General features: G+C 36.9%; 1 protein-coding gene across 15 annotated transcripts in view; it reads left to right on the top strand.

Moving 5' to 3' along the window:
* Positions 1–25,112, top strand: part of ZBTB20 (zinc finger and BTB domain containing 20) — an 891,891-nt gene that overhangs the window by 179,092 nt on the left and 687,687 nt on the right. For 14 of the 15 annotated variants that reach the window (XM_055429282.2, XM_055429604.2, XM_055430885.2 and 11 more), the window contains exon 2: positions 2,629–2,680. The gene's annotated coding sequence lies outside the window, so the exon portion shown is untranslated. Of the gene's footprint in view, positions 1–2,628; positions 2,681–20,551; positions 20,619–25,112 lie in introns of all 15 variants that reach the window. The other variant, XM_088837148.1, reaches the window with a different exon arrangement.

Below are 25,112 nucleotides of genomic sequence, written 5' to 3'. Positions count from 1 at the left end.
ATCATAAGCTCAGGATTGCTGGTATGGATTACTGTTTGGTTCTTTGTTTCCCTTTTGTTTCTGCATCTTAAAGATCTAGTCAGTTGAAAACCTTAGACTATCTTCATTTTAATGAAAATTTTACTGTAGATGTAGTGGTTTATTTACAGGATTTGCTTATGTTTATGTATGTTTTCCATTAGTAAGACTGCTTTTGAGACTGAATGGCTGAATGTCTGTGAAGATTATTAGCAAATGTGACATCAAGGTTCTCAATGTGATTTCATAACAAATTTAGAGAGATCACTTTTCAAGGGCATACAATATCAAACTCAGTATTTAATAGGGGAGTGGTTTCTAATTAAATCTTTTTATATTTTAACTCGCCAAATTGGCGTTAAAATCACCTCAGCATCCTGCTGCTTGACTGCTCCCAGTCCTAGTTTGGATTCTACACTATCAAATGCATTTGGTTGGAAACTGATCTTTTAGGCTAACCTCCCTGCTTCTGTGTGTGTGTGCATGCATGCTCAGTTGTGCCCAATTCTTTGCAACCCCATGGACTGTACCCCACCAGGCTCCTCTGTCCATGGAATTTCCCAGGCGAGACTACTGGAGGGGATTGCCATTTCCTATTCCAGGCGATCTTCCCAACCCAGGGATCGAACCTGCATCTCTTGTGTCTCCTGCATTGGCAGGTGGATGGATTCTTTACTAATGTGCCACTTGCACAGCTCATATCTGTGTAGGACCCTCCTAGAACCTTGCTTGCTGAGACTGGGAACATAAAGCCACATTCTAATATCAGTGCATTAGGTACTGAAGACCAGTTCAAGCTCTACTGAATGTATTACCTTCTACTCCCTATTTCTTTGCACCCATTTGCTTTTTATTCTCTTTAGATTATGCATTTCATGAAAATCTTTCCAACTGCAATCATATTTTTTGGATAGGGCCTGTATCTTATCTTGTATACTTCCTAACTTACCAGTGCTTCGGTTCAGTTCAGTTCAGTCGCTCTCTCGTGTCCGACTGTTTGTGACCCCATGAATCACGGCACGCCAGGCCTCCCTGTCCATCACCAACTCCCGGAGTTCACTCAAACTCATGTCCATCGAGTCGGTGATGCCATCCAGCCATCTCATTCTCTGTCCACTCCTTCTCCTCCTGCCCCCAATCCTTCCCAGCATCAGAGTCTTTTCCAGTGAGTCAACTCTTTGCATGTGGTGGCCTAAGTATTGGAGTTTCAGCTTTAGCATCAGTCCTTCCAATGAACAACCAGGACTAATCTCCTTTAGAATGGACTGGTTGGATCTCCTTGCAGTCCAAGGGACTCTCAAGAGTCTTCTCCAACACCACAGTGCAGAAGCATCAATTCTTCGGCGATCAGCTTTCTTCACAGTCCAACTCTCACATCCATACATGACCACTGGAAAAACCATAGCCTTGACTAGACAGACCTTTGATGGCAAAGTAATGTCTCTGCTTTTTAATATGCTATCTAGGTTGGTCATAACTTTCCTTCCAAGGAGTAAGTGTCTTTTAATTTCCTGGCTGCAATCAGCATCCACAATGATTTTGGAGCCCCCCAAAATAAAGTCTGACACTGTTTCCACTGTTTCCCCATCTATTTCCCATGAAGTGATGGGACCAGATGCCATGATCTTCATTTTCTGAATGTTGAGCTTCAAGCCAACCTTTTCACTTTCATCAAGAGGCTTTTTAGTTCCTCTTTACTTTCTGCCATAAGGGTGGTGTCATCTGCATATATGAGGTTTTTGATATTTCTCCTGGCAATCTGGATTCCAGCTTGTGCTTCTTCCAGCCCAGCGTTCCTCATGATGTACTCTGCATAGAAGTTAAATGAGATGGCTGACAATATACAACCTTGACGTACTCCTTTTCCTATTTGGAACCAGTCTGTTGTTCCATGTCCAGTTCTAACTTTTGCTTCCTGACTTGCATACAGGTTTCTCAAGAGGCAGGTCAGGTGGTCTGGTATTCCCATCTCTTTCAGAATTTTCCACAGTTTGTTGTGATCCACACAGTCAAAGGCTTTGGCGTATTCAGTAAAGCAGAAATAGATGTTTTTCTGGAACTCTCTTGCTTCTTCCATGATCCAGCAGATATCAGCAATTTGATCTCTGGTTCCTCTCTCTTTTCTAAAACCAGCTTGAACATCTGGAAGTTCACGGTTCATGTATTGCTGAAGCCTGGCTTGGAAAATTTTGAGCATGACTTTACTAGCGTGTGAGATGTACTAGTGTATTATATGTTGTAGATTTTTGCTAGATCTCTGGTAACTAACAATAAATGAATAAATGGGATACAGACTATTTGATATTAGTGTTTTAATTTTAAAATATAAATGTAAAAACATTTGTATAAATTAATAAAGCTTCTAATAATGCTATAATAAATATTCTGTTCTCCATCTAAAACCTGTACAGTGGTTTCCATTGTAAACTCATGCTATATTTTACGAAGTGCTTGTTCTGCATATAGACAAATTAATGTTAGCTTTTATTTATCTTTTTAAAACTATAGATATTAATTGACATACACAAATTCAACTACCTATGTCTCATGACTAATCATAAAGATATTATGGAAATGTAGTTCCTAATTTTAAGTGTTTCTCTTTTACAGTCACACAAAAAGAAGTGTTAAGAATTTCCCTTCAAGGCTCTGAAGGCTAAAGGTAATGTCCAGTATTTTGTTCAATAGGTTTTCATCTTCCTGAAAAGTTTCGTAATATTAATGACCTTCAGCTTACTCCCTCAGGTCTTTTCTTTATTTCCCTTTAACACATTAAGTAAACATTTCAATATATACCTAAAAATAATCTAACATTATGAGTCAAAAAAGAAAAAAGCTTTTGTTGTCTCAGAATAAGTCAGCCTAGTTTGGTGTTGCTGTATCCCTTCAGCCTTCTATTTGGGAATATACTGTGGTCCCTCCCATGATTTTTGAAGCAGTTTGGAACTCTTGTGATCTTATGCCCTGCCCGTTTCCTAAATAGACATGTTGGCTCAAAGTAAAAAAGTCAGTACCTATCCCTCATTAGGAAGAGCTTTACAACTAACTATAAGAAATAAAAGTACACTTTTGAGGGGACAACAAAACCATGCAGACAAGATTTAGTGGCTACTCATTGTCAGAAATCCAGAATTTCAGGCAAGAAGTTTACAATAGATGTGTTGCTGCATTGTGTATAAAGAGCTCGTAGGGTTTGAAGAAAGTTTCTGATACAAGAGGGGGCTGTAATTACTTTGCTTCTTACATGCATGGTTAGATCTTCCAGCAAGAATAACATGGTAGGGTAATTTATTACAGAGGAGTAAATCACAGATTACATTGGAGGGGGAAAGGGGTGGTGTGATCCAACCATCAGTTTTGTGAACACATACACTTAAGCATGTGTGATAGCTTGTTTTTAATTTCTTTACACCAGTGCACACCTCAAACATTCCATTTAGCAGTGGGATATGCAAATTGTTCCAAATGCAGCAGCAGTACTTTCACCTGAATGTCAAAACTGTCAGGGAGCTTTAAATCAAATCTTTATAACATTAAAAAAGAAAAAAAACAGCCAGCCCCAAGATTGCGGCACCAAACTCACTTCATAAACTTGATTCTCATACTTTCAAAAAGCTCCTGTATGTCAACAGGGTAATGTCAAAGTTCTCATTCACCTGCTTTCTAATTTTAACCTTTTAAGGATTTTATTTTATTTGGCTTAATTACGATATTTTCTCCAAATTAATGATAAATGCCTTGATTAATAAAACCAAATGTCAGAGAAAATGACAACTTGATGAAAAATTAATACTCGGCAATATTTTAAGGTACAGAAGTACTAAAGATGTACTCTTAAACCTCATGCTTCATCAGCTCCTTCTGGAGGTGGATAACCAGAATCTTCCTTGCACTTAAGTTTTCACAGCCACATGTGTAGATGCATTTTAGCATAATTTTAAGCTGTTGTTTTGACTACTAGCTGTTACAGATATACATATATTCTTATTTTTTCTCTTTCTTTTGCCTCATAGTATTATTTATATTTACTTCAAAAAATCAAAGTAAATTGTATTTTGAGTTGGTTATATTGATGAAGCTATCATAATAAGCATCCAAATAGTAGTGTGTGTGCGTGTGTTTTTCAGGACATCTCTTGGAGCAAAATGTAGTAACTAGTGATTGGTTATCTGCTAGACTATTAATTTATGTGATTATGGATATTCATTTGTTATACTTTAACATTATTAAGTAAAAACAATCTATATATAGAGCATAGCCTGTCAAATGAAAATAGATTTTTTATGGACATTTGCTTTTTTAAAATACATTTTCCCTTATCTTTCATTAAAATACCTGAATACCAAAAAATAGTTGTAATTTGCCAATAAAGAGTTGGTAAACAGTTGGTTAGATAAAACTGAAGAATAAGAAGTTTGGCTACTTTATATTTTCTCCTTTTACTGGAGATCATGGTATTGAAAGTTAAAAATATCTGATTTGTTTTTCCATCTTCACAAATATCTGGATGATTTTTGAATGTGAAAATTCATAATATGCGGAAATGGAACTGTGGAGGATTATAGTCCATGTTGGTTTTATTTTCATATTTCAAAGATAAAGCTACCAACCAAATCAGAGAAGGCCCAGTGACCTCTTCTGTATTATGCTTTTGTTTGGTTTGGTTGTTCAAAGTTAAAAAGACCCACGCAATATACTGTCAGTGAAATGGACTCACTTTGACCATCTGTTCATGTAACGACATGATGGTCATACCTATCAACAGAAATTTTTTGCCAACTAATGCTAAAAATTCTTTTTTTCTGTAATATACTGGAAATTTCTGGGTAGGTGTTTTAGGCATGTTGCTAAGTGCAGTAAGATAAATCAGAGGGGAGTGTTGGTCTACATCCTATAAATACAATATATTGCCAATCCCAAGGAAAAACCTACTTCAGTAAAGATTTCTAGTACTATTTAAAATTGGAGATGATTTGTGCTGAATCTTCCCTTAGCTGGCTCTAGGTTTTATTGTTGTTGTGTCTTGCCTGGTTCCAGACATCCAGTCTGAACTGGCAAAGCTGCTTGATGAGGAGAGGCCACCAACATTGCTGCCCTGACTGCTTACATACCTGCCATGAATAATAGATCTGTCAGCTAGTTAATCACTGCATTGTAACTGTCTCTGTTTCTCCTTAGCTGATCACTGCCCAGAGAAGTTTAAGTTCCATTGTAACATGAAGCTTCTATTATGTTTCTATACCTGCATTTATTTGTATGCAGAGCATTCATTCTTCTCTTTTCATACACCAGTAAATAAGACATGCCCCACTTCTTTGACAGTTCTTAAATTACATAGTAAACAATGTACTTCCCCCCACCTTGTTTATTCTATTCTTCAGCCTCTCATAAATTTACTTCTGCATATAAGCCAATTAAATTTTATTCATTAGTTACAAGATTTGGAAATATTTATACCTGCCTCACAATCCACAGTTTTGTAAGTTTTTAGTTGAGATTATAGTTATTTGGTGTAAGTACTATAAGAGAAAATCATCCTTTCCCCAGATGAACAAAGGAGATAGACTGAAACCTGAAATAGCCTCTTAAAGACTTTTGCTTGGTGTTGTTTGATCCTAGAAATGAGGACAACCAATTCTACCTTACACAGTTAGAATCTTTAGATTTAGGGAGTTGAGTTATGATATTTTAAGCCTGATGCTGATGTTCTTTGACAAATCTAAACCTTACAGGAAAATAAACAGCGTTAGACTATCTCTTATCCAGTGGAAAAACAAACAAACAAATTAGACCATATATTCTCTGTAAATGACTTTTTAGAAGTTGCATTCTCTCCTGTAAACCTATAGTATTTTATACTGCAAGGTCAGGTAAATGAGACCTTACTGGTTTGAAGCGATCAAGGTAGTTTCCATAGTTGCTTAATGCATAAGTTAAGTGACAGTAGAATGATCAGTTCTATTAAATAGGATTCATTTACCATATGTGTTTCTTTTGGAAGATTGTATTTACATTAATTGAATAAACTACACTCATGAAACACACTGATAAATAGAGTAATCAGAGGATACAAAGAAAAACCATGACTGTTGTCCACGAAGTATAGGGGATTTTCTTGATGAAATACTTCATTCATTTTTCCTCCCTACCTACCATTTCTCTAAATATCCAGGTCTCCTTTGTATCCTTTGGTGATGACAAGATGTTTTTTATTCCTCTAATGAAGTGGGAAGCAGATTAACATACTTTCTTCTTGGGAATTAGATTACTTATTGTAGTACTGTTCAACATATCTTTGTAATACCTCCGACCCCTACCCACAACTAATTAGTGACTTTCAGAATTAGGGAAAATCTTAGTTGTGTGGTGGCTCTATATTTACCAGCAATCAAGGAAGTGTTACTAATACACTTGTCAGTGTTAAAAAAGAATTAAGTAAATAAAGGGCCAGATGGTTGAGCCCAGGACCTATCTAGAGCCCAATATGGGTGGGCTGGTCCAACGGAATGAGAAACATTAAAAGGCTAAGTGGAATCAGAGTTTGGCTTTCACTTGTAAGAAAAAAGAATATTTTTCAAATGTGTTTTCTTATGATATAGTGATTTACATGTTTGGATCTCCTTTGTACCAGTAATATTTGAGTTCATGTATTTCCTTGTGCATCAAGAGCCAATAATGTTTATGAAAGTCTCTCTTCTGAGATGTGTAATAGGATATAGTAGTAGCATTGAAGTAAAACAGTTACCATGCAGCAAATACTTTTTTCTGGTTCAGAGAAGAGTTCTTTGTTCTCAAAGTTATGTTTCTGCTATTATAACTTACTTATTACACTTTATTTTAATTGAATATCTGTCTCTTTCATAGACTCTATGATTCATGATATGAAAAAATCTGGTTATGTAATGTTTGCTATAATTCATGGCCAGATGAGGAACTAGTGAATATCCCTTAATGTCTTGTTCTAATAAAAGCATTATAATAAGTGGTTATAATAAGATTTAATTTAAACTGAAGAAATTAAAACAGCAAATTCTTTTCCTCTAATTGTCTTTACATGCATACACAAACATCTTATTTCCCACTCTTTCAATCCTTTTCATTTATTTTATTTTTAATGTATACTTTGGAAGCTGTTTTAAATCTTTTTGTTTCTAGAATAGACGCGTGGGTCAGCAAATTGCTGTAGGTAATCTGAGTAAATCGGAGAAGGCAATGGCATCCCACTCTAGTACTTTTGCCTGGAAAATCCCATGGACGGAGGAGCCTGGTGGGCTGCAGTCCATGGGGTCGCTGAGAGTTGGACACGACTGAGCGACTTCCCTTTCACTTTTCCCTTTCATGCATTGGAGAAGGAAATGGCAACACACTCCAGTGTTCTTGCCTGGAGAATCCCAGGGATGGGGAGCTGGTGGACTGCCGTCTATGGGGTCGCACAGAGTCAGACACAACTGAAGTGACTTAGCAGCAGCAGCAAACTGAGTAAATAGAGTGTACATTATTTTTTGGATTTTTCTTCCCACCATAACATACATAATTCTAGAAGAGATTAGCTAACTATAAGCCTCCTACCTTCCTTCTCTTCCTTCTTTTCACCCTCCAGCAAATATTTATTGAATGTTTGCTCTGTGCCAAGAACTTCCTAGGGGTTAGATACAGCTGTAGAAAAAAAATGAGACATAGTTTTTCCCCTTTGGGGGACTCATAAGAAAGAGTGAATGAGTGAAAGTTGCTCAGTTGTGTCTGACTGTTTGCAACCTTATGGACTATATGGTCCATGGAATTCTCCAGGCCAGAACACTGGAGTGGGTTACCCTTCTCTCCTCTGGGGGATCTTCCCAACCCAGGGATTAAACCCAGGTCTCCTGCATTGCAGGCAGATTCTTTACCAGCTGAGCCACAGGGGAAGCCCTGATAAGAAAGAAGAAGGACTAATAAGAAACTAAAATATACACATAAGTAAACATTACAACATAGATATATAACTGACCTATTATATATATAAAGATATAAAAATGATTTATTTTTATGGACTTCTGAATTCTGACATGGGTTAAGAAATTTGATCTTCAGTGGCCTGCCTTAATACAGGAATTCTTCTAAATTTAAAAAATATAGGCAGGCAAAATTATTTCAGATTATGTCTTGAAGGGCGGGTGGCCTTGGGATGAAGATAGGTGCAATGATATTTACTTTCAAAGTGAGTCATAAAGAAAACAATTTTATAAATCTGGCTTACTACATATAATATAGGTTACCACCATAAGTATTTTCAATCTCAGATTGAAAAACAATGGGGATCTCTAGTATTTTTTAAAATTATAAAAATTATTTCTTTAAAGATTATTTATTAATGCTCCATAGTATGAGTTTATCTGTAAATTGGGTAGTTGTAGTGGTGATGAAAGACTAAGTGATAGAAGTGTATATTTTTTCCTTCATTTCTTTGGACATGTGTGTGGAATATTTTTGTCTGCAGATCAGATTGTTCATTATGCTCCCTTTGGGTGTGTATACCGCTTGGCCTTCCAGCCTTGCATGCTCATTCAAGGGCATTCCAAGTCATTATGCTGGACTTCAGCCTTGTTCGGTAAAAAGGCCATTTCCTCCATCAACTGTCCACTTGGCCATCCATTCTTTTTATTCTCAAAAAGACTTTATATGCATTCAGAGTATATTAGTTGGATTTGTCAAATTACTCACAGATAATCAGTTTTTTAAAGTTATAATTTAAGCTATGACCTCTCAAACTGTGAATTATAAGGTTTGACCCTTTGGTTCACTATTTGACACAGCAGCCATTAATTACAGTTTTTAAAGAACATTTTACTTCAGTTAGAATTTGTGTTATGAAAACAGTTTAAGTATTTTCCTTTTAACTTTCTGGGAAAAATGTTGACATGTAAAAGCAGTAATATAAATATAAAATATATACATTCAAATATAACAAGTAGCTGTCCTGCATATACATGCTATATTCAAGTATATTTGTGTATATTTATATGTGAAGTCTATTATACATAACTATAATTATTTTTATATAATAACCTATGAGTTAACACTAAGACCATACTTATTTTATTTAACTGGTGTCAGAATGAGACTGACTTTTTAATATTTAGCAGGGTGAGAGGAACTTTATTACCAATTGATTCTAGGTTTTTCCCTTTTTTGTGTTGAGCAAGGATACCGAGCGAGGTGCCTATGTGTTATGCCCAGTGTCAGTTAGCAATGTGAAAGTCATCAAGATGGTTCTAAGTAACATGGTGAGGGGGATATAAACTAGTCAGTGGTTTTCAAATGTGCATAGCTCAGGGTACTGAGATGGAGAGTACATGCAGAAAGGTCAATTTAAGTAAGTGCAAGAAGACATCCAGAGATGTGTACACTTTGCTGGTATCCTCAATATTTGAAATGGAGGAATGTAGTGTCTTCTTATGGGATAAAAAGAAGATATGTATATATCTGAAAATATATACGGTATAGATCAGCAAACGGTTTTCTATTCCTCTTTAATAAAAATCTAATAATATTGGATAATTTCTTCACTTTCAAAGTAGTTATCTTCTCATTTTGTACTAAACCCGGTTTTTTGTTGCTGAGTTCACAAAATTAAATCTAAAATATCATGGAGATGATTATTTAAAAACATCTGAATATTTTTCTTTTTTTTTTTGAACAGAGGAAAATTTATGCGTCGAACCTGGACTGGTCACTTATGATAATATACATGCTACAATTCCATTCTCCCCAATCATTCCACCTTCACCCTCTCCCACAGAGTCCCAAAGACTGTTCTAAATGCCTATGTCTCTTTTGCAGTCTCTTATACAGGGTTCAGGTTACCATTTTTCTAAATTCCATATATATGCGTTAATATACGGTATTGATGTTCTTCTTTCTGGCTTACTTCACTCTGTATAATTGGCTCCAATTTCATCCACCTCATTAAAACTGATTCAAATGCATTCTTTTTGATGGCTGAGAAATACTCCATTGTGTATATGTACCAAAGCTTTCTTATCCATTCATCTGCAGATGGACATCTAGGTTGCTTCCATGTCCTGGCTATTATAAACAGTGCTGCAATGAACATTGGAGTACATGTGTCTCTTTCAATTCTGGTTTCCTCGGTGTGTATGTCCAGGAGTGCGATCGCTGGATCATATGGCAGTTCTATTTCCAGTTTTCTGAGGAATCTCCACACTGTTCTCCATAGTGGCTGTACTAGTTTGCATTCCCACCAACAGTGTAAGAGGGTTCCCTTCTCTCCACACCCTCTCCAGCACTTATTGCATGTAGACTTTTGGATAGCAGCCATTCTGACTGGTGTGAAATGGTATCTCATTGTGGTTTTGATTTGCATTTCTCTGATGATGAGGGATGTTGAGCATTTTTTCATGTGTTTATTAGCCATCTTTATGTCTTCTTTGGAGAAATGTCTGTTTAGTTCTTTGGCCCATTTTTTGATTGGGTCACTTAGTTTTCTGGAATTAAGCTGCAGGAGCTGCTTGTATATTTTGGAGATTAATCCTTTATCAGTTGCTTCATTTGCTATTATTTTCTCCCATTCTGAAGGCTGTCTTCTCACCTTGCTTAGAGTTTCCTTTGCTGTGCAGAAGCTTTTGATTTTAATTAGGTCCCATTTGTTTATTTTTGCTTTTATTTCCAATATTCTGGGAGGTGGGTCTTGGAGGATCCTGCCGTGATTTATGTCGGAGAGTGTTTTGCCTACGTTCTCCTCTAGGAGTTTTATAGTTTCTGGTCTTACATTTAGATCTTTAATCCATTTTGAGTTTATTTTGGTGTATGGTGTTAGGAAGTGTTCTAGTTTCATTCTTTTACAAGTGGCTGACCAGTTTTCCCAGCACCACTTGTTAAAGAGACTGTCTTTTCTCCATTTTATATTCTTGCCTCCTTTGTCGAAGATAAGGTGTCCATAGGAGCGTGGGTTTATCTCTGGGCTTTCTATTTTGTTCCATTGATCTATATTTCTGTCTTTATGCCAGTACCATACTGTCTTGATGACTGTGGCTTTGTAATAGAGCCTGAAGTCCGGCAGGTTAATTCCCCCAGTTCCATTCTTCTTCCTCAAGATTGCTTTGGCTATTCGAGGTTTTTTATATTTCCATACAAATTGCGAGATTATTTGTTCTAGTTCTGTGAAAAATATTGTTGGTAGCTTGATAGGGATTGCATTGAATGTATAAATTACTTTGGGTAGTATACTCATTTTTACAATATTTATTCTTCCAATCCACGAACACGGTATATTTCTCCATCTATTCGTGTCCTCTTTGATTACTTTCACTAATGTTTTATAGTTTTCTATGTACAAGTCTTTTGTTTCCTTAGGTAGATATATTCCTAAGTATTTAATTGTTTTCATTGCAACAGTGAATGGAATAGTTTCCTTAATTTCTCTTTCTATTGAATATTTTTCTTAAAGGTACATAACCATCCCTTTGTATTTCAAGGTATTAAAAAATCGTTAGTTTGGTTTTGGTCAGATTCTTCTCTAGCTAAGTTTAGCATGATATTTTTCATAAGAAAAGTTAACTTATATGATGATTTTGAAAATAAAGACCTTTTAAGGAATGTGACCCTTATAGGATCTATAGTATTGTTCCTAAAATTTTTCCTAGAAAATATATTTCCCTGTATGTTCTTTGTACTTTAAGATTTAAAAGAAAAAAATATTTACTTTATAGAAACCCCAAAAGAGGAAATTGATATTCCAAAAATAGGCAAATACTTATCATAAACTATGTGTTTGCTGCTGCTGCTGCTGCTAAGTCGCTTCAGTCATGTCCGACTCTGTGCGACCCCACAGATGGCAGCCCATCAGGTTCTGCAGTCCCCGGGATTCTCCAGGCAAGAACACAGGAGTGGGTTGCCATTCCCTTCTCCAGTGCATGAAAGTGAAAAGTGAAAGTGAAGTCATTCAGTCGTGTCCAACTCTTAGTGACCCCATGGCCTGTAGCCCCCCAGGCTCCTCCGTCCATGGGATTTTCCAGGCAGGAGTACTGGAGTGGGGTGCCATTGCCTTCTCCGAATCTATGTGTTTAGTTATTTCTAGATTACTTTTAAAACAGGATCTAAGCAGTAGAAAGTCTTTTTCTAATTAAGCATATAGTTTGGATTGCACTATTTTCCTTTAAACCCATTAAATTGTGGTTTTTAAAGAAATAGTTGCCTCTACTGTTTTTTTTTCTAAAAGCAAAAATTAAGTCAGGTTATACTAAAGGTAGAGTTTTTGAAAGACAAAAAATTTCTGAAGCTAATTGTAAGCAAATTTTAATTTCACCAACTATGTTTCCTTTCCCGTGTGGTAAACTTCTTAAGGGAAGGGAATATGCTTTGTTCATTCTTTCTGTTTAGCTCAGACCAGATACTTAATAAATATTTATTGAATTAATCAACCTATCAGTAGACTTAAAGAAACTAACTGTAGCAATTAATTCTACTCAAAATTTGTCCACAACACAAGCATAGCAAAAAAAAGGATTCTTTAAAAAAAATATGTCTACTAAATTTCATTTGGGTCACTGCTACAGGATTCCCTCTAGGTCTGAGCATTTGTTTTTATGCTTATTGTGACAGCTCAGTAAGGAAAGAGAAGTGTTGTCCTATATGCTACAATGAATTTAAATTCAATTTTAAGACAAAACACATTTTTTAGGTGACACAAAGAAAGACCAAACCAAAGCAGTGACTTGTCAAAGAAGTTTTATATCTTAATACTTGATAGCACTAAAGTATTACTAGTCTTAGAAGTGTTTAATACTCTAAATTTACACTATTCACTAGTGATGATAGTACTTAGTATGAAACACCTTTTTCTTTGTATAGACTTACCCAGGATATGAAACTTAGGCAATAATTAGCCTCTTAAATGGATCTGTTTGGAAAGCATTATAAAATAAGAACTCCCTTCCCAAAGAAAGGTGCAGTTGTGTTAAGGCTGCACTCGCTTAATGGTGTCTCAAGTGAAACAGGTGTCTTCCCCACTTCGTTCTCCAGGAGCAGCTTTATAGATCTAAGCACTGCGTATACAGCACACAGTGGCACTATTAAACAATCAGAATGAGGCCAAGGGAAAATTCATCTAGAATCCATACACCTAAATGCAGCTAGTAAACAGAGACACTAACTCTCATTAAGCATAATTAAACCTAATATTGACTGTAAACTGTTACTTACCTTAAACTTCTCTGTAGAGAATGTGGAAAGTGATTAACCTAGCAGATTGGGACATTAATAACTACCTCTTTCACGTTAAAGTTACCATCAAGAAGGGCTGAATTCATAAATAAAACAGAGAAGGGACTGAGAGACTGAAAATATGTAAATTTACTTTATAAAAAGGAAAGAAAAGCCTAATTAAAAAAAAAAAATAAGTGAGCCGTGAGCAATGCCAGCCCCAGCAAAATGGAACTCTAGCTAATCATTACCAAAAAAAAGGCTGAAATAATCACAGAAATGTGTCCTTGCCTTCTGACTGACAGCATCTGCTTCACAGGAGACTCCAGTTCAGCCAAGTCCATTCTTTGTCATGCATAACCTCCTCCATTGCTGAAACTAATGTGAGGTTTGAGGAGAGGGTGAGGGAACTTGGGAGAAATAAGATTTGTTTCCTGTTTTTCTCTAGGTGTTAATAGCTCTTTATTTATGAAATTGATTATAATGATTGTATAAATGTTGTTTCATTTGTCAGTAAGAAGTCACAGTGCTGTTTTTTGTTCAGTCAAAATGGTTTGGTAACTGGTCTCCTGCTACTATTTAATAATCTCCTTCTTGGGTGCAATCTAAAGAGTGTGTTGTGAAGGATATAAAAATGTCAGCTAAATTTAAGATCAACTGTTAAGTTTTTATATTATACTGCTGCCCCAAGGGGGAAAGCTAGGATGTAGGAGATAAGAATTTAAAGAGAAAAGAAAAGTAATGAAAATACAAACTTACCTACCAGCCTAAGACACATCTTTAGAACCTATCATCCTGTCTGTTTGCCGTGAATATGTGCTATTATCTATTACTTGTTTTCTATCGCCATTCCAGTAAGGAACCATATACTCATTTCTGGACTTTCTTGTTACTTAACAGGGTGGGGTTTTTCTAATTTTTGGAATTGAATCTCACATACAACCTTGGTTATGGTTGTAGTATTAAACGGTACTTTAGGTTTAACATGTTAGGCCCATAGGAATGTCTTAGTGCTAGCATGCTAAATTTTATCATTGGTGAGCACCAGAGTGATATAGTAGTTGTGTATGTAGAAAAGGGAGCTTAGAAATTAAGCCTGGAGCATGTATTCATTTTTTTTAAAGGATGTGAGATTTAATTTTAGAATAAAACCCATAATTTTTCCCCTGAATTTAAAGTTAGCTTCACAGCTTATGATATGAACTAATGAAATAGAAACAATTAATGGACAAAAATCTATCCTTTGTTTCCCTCATTGAGCAAAAATTCACAGACTGGTTGGTTGACAGAGGATGAACAAAAACAGCAAGAGTAAGAGTACTTCTATCCTCCATTCTTGTAGCAATCGTGACATTATGAAATAACCATAACAATGGCACTCTTATTAATCAGACATATTTATACAGAATTAGTGTTGGCTTCTGCTCTATATTACCTTTAGTTTTACATGAACTTTTATTATCTGTGCGTATCAAAAGAGACATGGTGAATGAACAAAGAAACCCTGTTATGAGACAAGTATTATTTGACATTTTGGGAAGCTCTTATTATAGGGTTTCCTCTTAAGTGAGAATAACGGGAAGGTTGTCATTAGTTGCACTATTACAGACACTCTGGATTTTTAAAAACAGAAATGGAGCCCACTTTTTTCCTCGAAGAATAATTCCAATGATCTAAGACTTCCGAGACTTGGCCCCCTCTTCTTGCTTTATCATGTGAAACAATGACCCCATAAGGCATCTCTTTAGATACTTCTTCCCCGTGGTTTACAGAGCAAAGTTTAGTGTATGGTTCTCTTATCTTTTTTAAAGATGTATCATCATCTTTAGACTTTTGGAAAATCTCTGATTAAACCAAAATACAGATGACTTGCAAGGTCTATACCTGTACTGGAATCCAGATGGCTGGTTTTTTTTTCCATCATAAAAGAGGACAGCTCTAAGTAAGTTAATTTGAGGTCTTCACCAAATCCCATGGACAGAGGAATCTGGCGGGCTACAGTGCAAAGGGTCACAAAGACACGTCTGAGCAGGTAAACACCTATACACATGGCAGGCTTATGACAGGTATGACTGGAAATTATGGTGAAAATAAAAGCCTGGCTATGGGTAATATTTAATCATCTCTTAAAATTATAGGAACTATGTGTTCAAAACCTGACCAGTTGCCATGTATTTATTTTTTCTAGAGTTTAGGATAAACTTTTAAGTCTGAAAAGTAAGAAAAATAGGTGAATCACCACAGCTGCAATACATCAGCTGCCTGAATAAGGAGATCAGTGATTCTCAAAGTGGAGAAAGTAGAGATCAAATCTCAAAGTGGAGAAAGTAGAGATCAAAAATACCACCTGTGGGGTCTTTTGAAATTAACCTTCCCCAAGTAGACAATTATTTGTATAGACGCTTGTCTGAGAGCCAGAAATACTAGAAAATAGTGTACCAATTGATAATTAGGCTGCTTTTAATCTTTTGAAGTTTAAATTTAGAAAACTGAATAGCAATTTTTAAATCACAGAATTTTCCTCTACCCTTATCATATCTTCCTATTTTATGTTAACAGATACAGAGTTTGGGGGGTCATTGAAAAAAAGCGACCCCCCCCCCAAATAACACATAAACGTTCAAGAAGAAAAAAAAAAAAAACAAAAGGCTGTCAAGTTTGAGGTTTGAATACATGTAAAACAGGCCAAGTTTTCTGAATGAGCCACAAAAAATCATTAAGCTCTTCCTAATTACCCATCTATCTTGCATAGCAATAGAGAAGGACCTGTTCTGTATCTTGAAGTACTTAAACTGAATCCTTTAAAATTATTTCCGTATTTTTAACTACTCATGCTTTCTATTACACATTTTAAATTGGATGCTAGAAAGATAGGCAAAGTGATTTTTACCTGTGGCCATTCTGCCATCTCTACATAGGGGGGATACTTAAAACCTATTTAAAATAGGAGAGATCATCCTTGAGATTCACGAGATTTCTTGGCTTTAAACTCTAGAATGAAATGTCTTCTCATTTTAGGGACATTAACCGAACTGAACATTTTATACAGGTTCACTGTATACCTTTTTTGCTACTTATAAGGTACTTATTGCCCAAATAGCACTTGAAGGTGGTTCAAAGAAGAATATATTTGCATGTTTAAATCCAGACCAGATTATGGTGTGTGGGAGCACTCTTCAGTGTTCTGGATATTACAGGTATACAGTCCCTTTTTTAGGTGACTCATCCTAAATGCAGAGAAGCTGAGGTCACTGAGGAGAGCCACCAAATTGAAAGGAAGTTCAGTAAACTTCTTTTGCATCAGAATGTAATTCATCTGAACTTTCAAATGTATAGCTTTCAAGGAAATAAATTCACCAGTGATTCATAAATCACTAATTTTCTTTAGTAACCAATTATGCATATATATATGAAAAGGCCCTGATGCTGGTAAAGATAAACCCCAAAAGGAGAAGAGGGCAGTGGAGGATGAGGTGGTTAGATAGCATCACTGACTCAATGGACGTGAATTTGAGAACACTCAGGAATATAGTCGGAGAACGCAATGGCAAGCCACTCCAGTACTCTTGCCTAGAAAATCCCATGGACAGAGGAGCCTGGTGGGCTGCAGTCCATGGGGTTGCTACGAGTCAGACATGACTGAGCGACTTCACTTTCCCTTTTCACTTTCACACATTGGAGAAGGAAATGGCAACCCACTCCAGTGTTCTTGCCTGGAGAATCCCAGGGAAGGGGGAGCCTGGTGGGCTTCCGTCTGTGGGGTCACACAGAGTCGGACAAGACTGAAGTGACTTAGCAGCAGCAGCAGCAGGAATATAGTAAAGGACTGGGAAGCCTGGAGTGCTACATTCCATAGGGTTGCAAAGAGTTGGACATGGCTCAGAGACTGAACAACAACGTACATATATATATATATATATGTATGTATATACCACCTGTGACTTAATCTGAAGCTAGTTATATTTTGGTATAACACATCTTTGGTAATATTTGCATCCTTTCATTCACTGAAGAACATTTTTAGTGCTAACTTTGTGCAAAGCATAGAGATATACAAGTGAAAATATAAGGTATCTGCTTTCAAGAAACCTATGGGAAGCTGAGGTCTCAAACACAAAAAATTTCTATAAGTATTAATACCTTCAGTTCAGTTCAGTTCAGTTCAGTCGCTCAGTCGTGTCCGACTCTCCGCCCCATGAATCACAGCACGCCAGGCCTCCCTGTCCATCACCAACTCCCGGAGTACACTCAAACTCATGTCCACAGAGTCGGTGATGCCATCCAGCCATCTCATTCTCCGTCATCCCCTTCTCCTCCCGCCCCCAACCTTTCCCAGCATCAGAGTCTTTTCCAGTGAGTCAACTCGTCGCATGAGGTGGCCAAAGTAAAAAAGTTATTATAGGAACATAAGATCTACTTGGGAGATTAAGGAAGGATTTACAAAGATCATATTCAAATGAAGATTTGAAAGATTAATAGATTTGATAGGTGAAGGGCAGACAGAGGGTGGGGGTGGGTGGGTAGTTGCCCTGGGAAGAATATTCTAGGAAAAGGTAACAGTATACATGAAGGCCCTGGGGAATGAAAGAGTCTGGCTCAAAAAGAAATGGTAACTGGTTTAGTAAAGCTGCATCTTAGGGTGGAAGTAACAAGTGAGATTGGATGGGTAATGTTGGTCAGACTATCAGTTCAGTTCAATCGCTCAGTCGTGTCCGACTCTTTGCGACCCCATGAATCACAGCACGCCAGGCCTCCCTGTCCATCACCAACTCCCGGAGTTCACTCAAACTCACCTCCATCGAGTCGGTGATGCCGTCCAGCCATCTCATTCTCTGTCATCCTCTTCTCCTCCTGCCCCCAATCCCTCCCAGCATCAGTCTTTTCCAGTGAGTCGCATGAGGTGGCCAAAGTATTGGAGTTTCAGCTTTAGCATCAGTCCTTCCAATGAACACCCAGGATTGATCTCCTTTAGAATGGACTGGTTGGATCTCCTTGCAGTCCAAGGGACTCTCAAGAGTCTTCTCCAACACCACAGTTCAAAAGCATCGATTCTTTGGCAGTCAGCTTTCTTCACAGTCCAACTCTCACATCCATACATGACCACGAGAAAAACCATAGCCTTGACTAGACGGACCTTGGTTGGCAAAGTAATGTCTCTGCTTTTTAATATACTATCTAGGTTGGTCATAACTTTGCTTCCAAGGAGTAAGCGTCTTTTAGTTTCATGGCTGCAATCAGCATCTGCAGTGATTTTGGAGCCCAAAAAAATAAAGTCTGCCACTGTTTCCACTGTTTCCGCATCTATTTCCCATGAAGTGATGGGACCAGATGCCATGATCTTAGTTTTCTGAATGTTGAGCTTTAAGCCAACTTTTTCACTCTCCTCTCTCACTTTCATCAAGGGGCTTTTTAGTTCCTCTTCACTTTCTGCCATAAGGGTGGTGTCATCTGCATATCTGAGGTTATTGATCTTTCTCCCGGCAATCTTGATTCCAGCCTGTGCTTCTTCCAGCCCAGCGTTCCTCATGATGTACTCTGCATATAAGTTAAATAAGCAGGGTGACAGTATACAACCTTGACGTACTCCTTTTCCTATTTGGAACCCAGTCCGTTGTTCCATGTCCAGTTCTAACTGTTGCTTCCTGACGTGCATTCCTGGTCAGACTATAAAATGCCCTAAATCCTGTATGAGGGAGATTGGGTTTTATCCTGTCACTATTGGTCAGCCACTGGAAGACCAGTATAAGATGATGTACTTAAGAGAGTGGAAAGACAGTGATCCACATGATGATCAAGTGGGTTTGGAATATGGTGGAGGAGTTATAAATAAGCCAGCTTCTTGGATTTGGTGAATGAAAGGGTCATATATAAAGACAGAAAATGCAACTAGCTACTGCTCTCTCTCTTCCATATCTACACTCAAACTTCACCAGAGCCATGTTTATATTGTTTCCATTTCCTCACCAGTGCAATCAATTTACCCCATCTGCCTCCAAGACCTGTATCACTTCACCAATATAACTCTTACTGAGATCTCATTGAGCATTTCATCTTTCTGACCACTTCCTCCTTTTTGAAATGCATTCTGCCCTATTTTCCACAGCATCAGTTTCTTCTGACTTTTCTTCCTAATCCCCTTGTTTTTCCCTTGATATCTCTTTTGTCGGCATCTTTTCTGATATCCAGTTATCAAGTGTTGGTGATCCTAAAGTCCAGATCCAATGGGCTTCTATCCATAGCCAATATTTTTGGCGTCGGTATAGCTATACACATTGAGATGTTTTTAGAGGATGTACTATATTATTTTAAGGTCTTTTTTTGGGGGGGGGTCATCTTTCAAAGGTTATATTTAAATATACAGTCTTGTATTCTTTATTATGGGCTTCCCTGGTAGCTCAGCTGGTAAAGAATCTGCCTGCAATGTAGGAAACCCTTGTTTGATTCCGGGATCGGAAAGATCCCTGGAGGAGGACATACAAGCTATTCCAGTATTCTTGCCTGGAGAATCCCTATGGACAGAGGAGCCTGGAGGGCTACAGTCCATAGGGTCGCAAAGAATAGGACATGGCTGAGTGATTCATCACAGCACATATGCGTACTTGCCTGCTAAGTCATTTCAGTCATGTCAGACTCTGTGCGGCCCTATGGACTGTAGCCCACCAGACTCCTCCATCCATGGTATTCTCTGGAATGGGTTGCCGTGCCCTCCTCCAGGGAATCTTCCTCATCCTGGGATCGAACCCACATCTCCTGCGGCTTGTGCATTGCACATGGGTTCTCTGCCAACAAGCTACAGGAGAAGCCCATTCTTTATTATAGTAATATAGTCAACCACATGCCTCCTGGCGAACTCTTACAGTAAATTCATTTGATAACTTTTGTTCTAATTTGTACATCTTATAAAATCTTCCTGATGTTTATGCTTTAATATTAGGCCATTATTAATCTTCCTTGAATCTCAGTTTCTTAATCTGTAGTATATGAGGAGCCATTCCAGCTCCTTAGGTTTCCATGGTGCTATGGTTTCATATTTTAGTACCTGAAGAGGTCAGTGAACTGGAAAGGATGTGAAGCTATCACTTTGAATTACATAGTCAGAGCTTATAAAAATGGTTGCCTGTCTTTTCTCTTACACATCTACACTTCACATTTTACTTCCTATTTTAAGATAGTTCCATGCTTATGGAAATATACATATATATTCCTAATTCCGTGTTTACTTAAAATTTTTCGCACATTGTTTTCTTTGAAATGTTGATCAAAATATTTTTTAACATGTGAATAGATTTTATATTATGATACTGCACTAACCAATGCTTATTTAACCCCACAGGAAACCCAGATGTGAGAGTCTTAGTTAACCAAGTGAGGTTTAAGATTTTCAAGCATCTTACAGTTTTGTACGTATTTCCCTTCTTTGTCTTTGGTTAACAAGGTTGCTTCTAAACCCTTTCTTTTGTGATTAGATTGCTTTGCCAGTGTATTTTCAGTTCTCTGTAAAAATGACCACTTTAGAGACAGGTTGTTTAGATATTCAGGACACTTTTCTTCTTAGTCAGATCCCATTTAATGCTAGTGATTTATCTGTGTTTAACTTATTAATGAATTTTAGGACAAGCTTTGTATTTGTCATTATTTTGAATCCAGAACCTCTAAATTTGTCTGCTTCAAATATATCTGAGGCATGGGAATCTGCTTAATGCCTTCCATGTACATGTGTGTGTGAGTGTATGTATTTGCTTAGTATATGTGTATAAATTTTTATTATTAATTTAATAAAATAAGCTTTGAATTTCTGCATACTACTAGCTGATTTAGTCCATTGGCGTAAAAAAATGAACAGACAAAGTTGAAATAAGAACAATAAAAGAATACTCACTTGGTTTTGGTGTTGCTGTCTCTGCAAATTGGGCTTCATTTTTCTTCTTATGGAATTTATTTATTTATTTAATCTTACCTATATCTAATGGATTTTCTTTCTTAATATGAATAATTTTTACTGAACATTTACAATGTGTGGTCTATCTGGATTTATCCCCAAGATCTTTCACTGTGCAGTCTTCTTTTACTCATTTGAGCAGTCTTTCAACTTAAAACAATTAAGCAGTCTTTTTTCCTCGTATTTCTTTGTTCACTTTATCATTTAAATATACAATATATTATTCTCCATTTCCACTTTTATCTTCCTTCTTTTCCATCTTTTTGTTTCTTCACATTTTATCCAATAAAATATTTGAAGGTAAGCTGTAAACTGTGTGATTTTCTGTCTTAAAAACACTCCTTTAGGGTTTGTTTGTTCATCTCTAAATAATCGTCCTTTGGTGCTCATTATGAGATGTGAGGGAATTGAGAATTCTATTCAGTTCCTCTTGGGTTCCTGGAAGGAAAATAGCTGGGTAATTTGGAGTATTTGTGAATTTTAGGTTTTGGTCTATTTAAATCTTGGTTTACATGTAGTTTGGTCCCCAGCTACCCAGATATTGGAAATTTTGTGAAAAATTCAATAGCAATTTTACCATTTCTGAGTGATATATAAATTTAGACTATTTCTCTTGATATCTTCAAAATATCTAGTATTTAAAACTTGGGAGAGCTAATTTATCTTCTCTGCTCCAGAGAAGAAAAAATTCCCCCACTCAAGTGCAAATGTAAATATTATGCTTCAATGGGATGTTACCAGCAGATTCTGTCTTTATTTTCAAAATTTTATATATTATACTGTCCCTAGATTCTGTGGATAAGAATGACAGTTGAAGAATTATGAGCTGTTTATCACTGTCATAAAAAAATAAGTCATAGGAAGTAAATATCTGGACTCTAAAAAATATTGCAATTTCAATTCTTTAGGCCAGAGACCATAATTTCTCCTTATTGGATCCTGTCTATAGAAGAGAGAATCCACCGAAGAATAAATATTCAGTCAACATAAACTGATGGTGAAAATTCGTAAAGTTTAGCCTTGAGAGGGAGCTTTGTAAAGTGTCTTTGTAGCCTTAAGGAAAACCTCCCTCCTGGAATGCTATGTATTAAAAAGTACAGATACTTGTGCATTTTTAGTACATTGTATGGGGAGTGACATACGTGGAACTCCATTAATAACAATTTATTTTGTGTTCTTTTCATTTTGCTAATGAATTTAGTATCAGATTGATGGGTGCTTGGAACAGAAGGCTTAATTTGCAGTTTAAGTAGAACGGTATATATTTTCCAGATAAGGGCCTACAAAGCGATCTCCATTGTAAGTGAAGCTCTCCATACAAAAGGATACTTGGAAACACTCTTTTCAGCAAGTATGAATTGAGTTAGAGATCTTTGATCTATAAATCCACACTTCTTTATAGAGGGGGACATCATCTCCCAGGTAGCATTTGGAAATGGGTGGTTGTTAAAATGATAGGAAGCACTATTGGAATTTAGTAAATAGGGAAAAGACATGACCTTAAGTCCTACAATAGGTGGACTAATTATTTAAAAGATGGCATGACAAGCTCTCAAAGCCAATATTTGGGCAGTCAGAGAGGTATCACTTATAGTTAGTAATTTTCAAACATTTTCATAAACCACAGAAAGAAATGCATTTAAATCATGACTTTGTATGCTCATGTAGATATATATACACTGAAACAAAAATTTTACAATATTTACTCTTTCTATGCATGATACCATTTTTCCATTCTATCCATGATACCAATATTTTCCATTCTGTCTATTTTATCTCATTCTATCCTATTCTATGTTTCCTTTTCTTTTAAAGTCTAAAACCACTATCTTAATTTCAAGACCACTGGACAGTTTAATATTTTAGATGTCTTTAAATTTCCTAGTAAGATCAGGATGAAAGACAAAATAACTTGCCTTAGTACTCCTTGGTTTCCTTTTATTCTAAGCAGAGCTTAGAATTTCCGTATGAGACTGTGATCTAGATTTCTTTGGGGGAGAGGCCTGGGCCTATATGCCAACAGTCCTGATAGAAGGCCTGATTGCCACCTTGCCCCTCTGTTGCTAAGGGATAGGGAAGGGATAGGGCTGATAGCTAGGGAAGGGAAACAGAGAGCACTACCCCGGCTCACTGCTGGCCTTTGGATCTAAAAACTCAAAGTTGCCTCTGTGGTACATACTAGAAACCACATGGTGTTATGTGAAAGGTACAAAATTCAGTGAGATGAGAGTAAAACTCTCTGCTCTTCCTGTCAAAGTGAGTCATCTGTAAGCTGTGGGATGGTGACTTGGCATATTGGGTCTCTCCCTTGCATATTGTTGATTGAGGCAAATATGGAGTCAAGTAGCCTTCACAATTTGATGCAGTGTCTAATTTATCATGGTTGTATAAAATTAACCAACATTCTTGGCTTCTCAGGGTATTGTCAGAGTATTAGTTTGTCAGAGTGTTTTTAATCGGCATAGTTATTGATGGCAGTTCAGTTCAGTTCAGTCGCTCAGTCATGTCTGACTCTCTGTGACCCCATGGACTGCAGCACGCCAGGCCTCCCTGTCCATCACCAACTCCTGGAGTCTACTCAAACTTATGTCCATCGAGTCAGTGATGTTGATGGCAAGCCTACCGTTATACCTTAATTTTCTTCATGTCCTTTACGTAAAGTGATTATACCAGTTAAATCTATTCTCACCTGAAGGAGAGAAAGGTTAATTTGGGGAAACAGAGGTTTCCCTAATGATTTCAGTATGTCTTCCTCACAGAGGTCCATTGTTTGCCTATTTTTAGGATACTTACCCTGCTCTCTAAAGTTGTAAGAAAACCTACAGAACAGGGTTTAGTCACACAGAGGGGAGCTGAGCATGGGTAATTTTCTGCTATCATCTTCCTGGTCCATGTGCTGTTCTCATGAGTATTTGTCTATCTGTTTGACTGAAAAGGCCAGGATTTAACTTAATCTCTTGCTTTTGTTGTGTTGACCCAGTGACGAGTGCAGAATGCCTTGAGTTGGAGATTTATATTTAGGGAGTGAGATCATAGCAATCATTTCCTCATCCTATGAGCTGAGTTTATTAGCATTTTGCACTCTTTGTCAGTATAGTATGTTCTTATCTGGTTGTTTAGAGACCGTAGTCCTATTTGCAATAGTAGAACACATTTAGTATTTAATATTTAGCATTATACATGGTACTTCAGATGTATCTATAAAGTAAAACAACACTCCCTGGCACCAAATTTTAAAAGGGATTTAAACAATTCGACTTAGTGTGTCACAAAATTTACCCTTTCTTATTTTGCTCTTACTAGGTTCCTTTCCAAGTTACTTTCCACTCATTGTTTTTTGGAAATAGATGCATTTATTTACAAACGAAACAAAATAAAATGTGTTCACCTCTTTCCAACTTTTAGTTCAACTTTGCCCAGAAAAACAGACTTCACAAAAAGCCAAAGTTAGAGATGGAGTGATGTGGTGACAGTTCTCTTTTCCTTTCTTCATTTGGAGCCACCATTTCTTATTTGAGGAAGGTGACTTACCAGTGTCATAACCATCCCTTACAATGAGAAAAAGGTTACCTGTGAGACATCTTTGTGGATGATGTCTGGGCTGAGTACAAGAGCTAAGATAATTAATACCTGTCCCACTTGAGTTGGGCAGCATGAAAAGAAACAGTGATTTTTTTTTAATTTCGTTCAAGTCCTTTGCGAGTAGTTGTCATTAAGTCAGTGAAACCAAGATCAGAGGACAAACCCAAAGCACAATAGTGCAGCTAACAAGTGAATTCAATCCAAAAACTAAAAATGAAGAAAAGCAATGTGGAGAGAAAAAGCAAAACATTTCCGGGAAAGCTGTGTGAAAAGAACTGAGGAAACTATATCTTGTTTGTACTGGTCCTAACCCCTTGGCATATGAATAGTATGTCTGACTGTTCATTAATGTGCACAGGTAGCTAGCAGGAGG

This window comes from Moschus berezovskii, chromosome 1 (genome assembly GCF_049115385.1).
Source record: "Moschus berezovskii isolate FMDL1 chromosome 1, NW_MosBer_1.0, whole genome shotgun sequence".
NCBI lineage: Eukaryota > Metazoa > Chordata > Mammalia > Artiodactyla > Moschidae > Moschus > Moschus berezovskii.
This window is presented reverse-complemented; position numbering and strand designations above follow the sequence as displayed.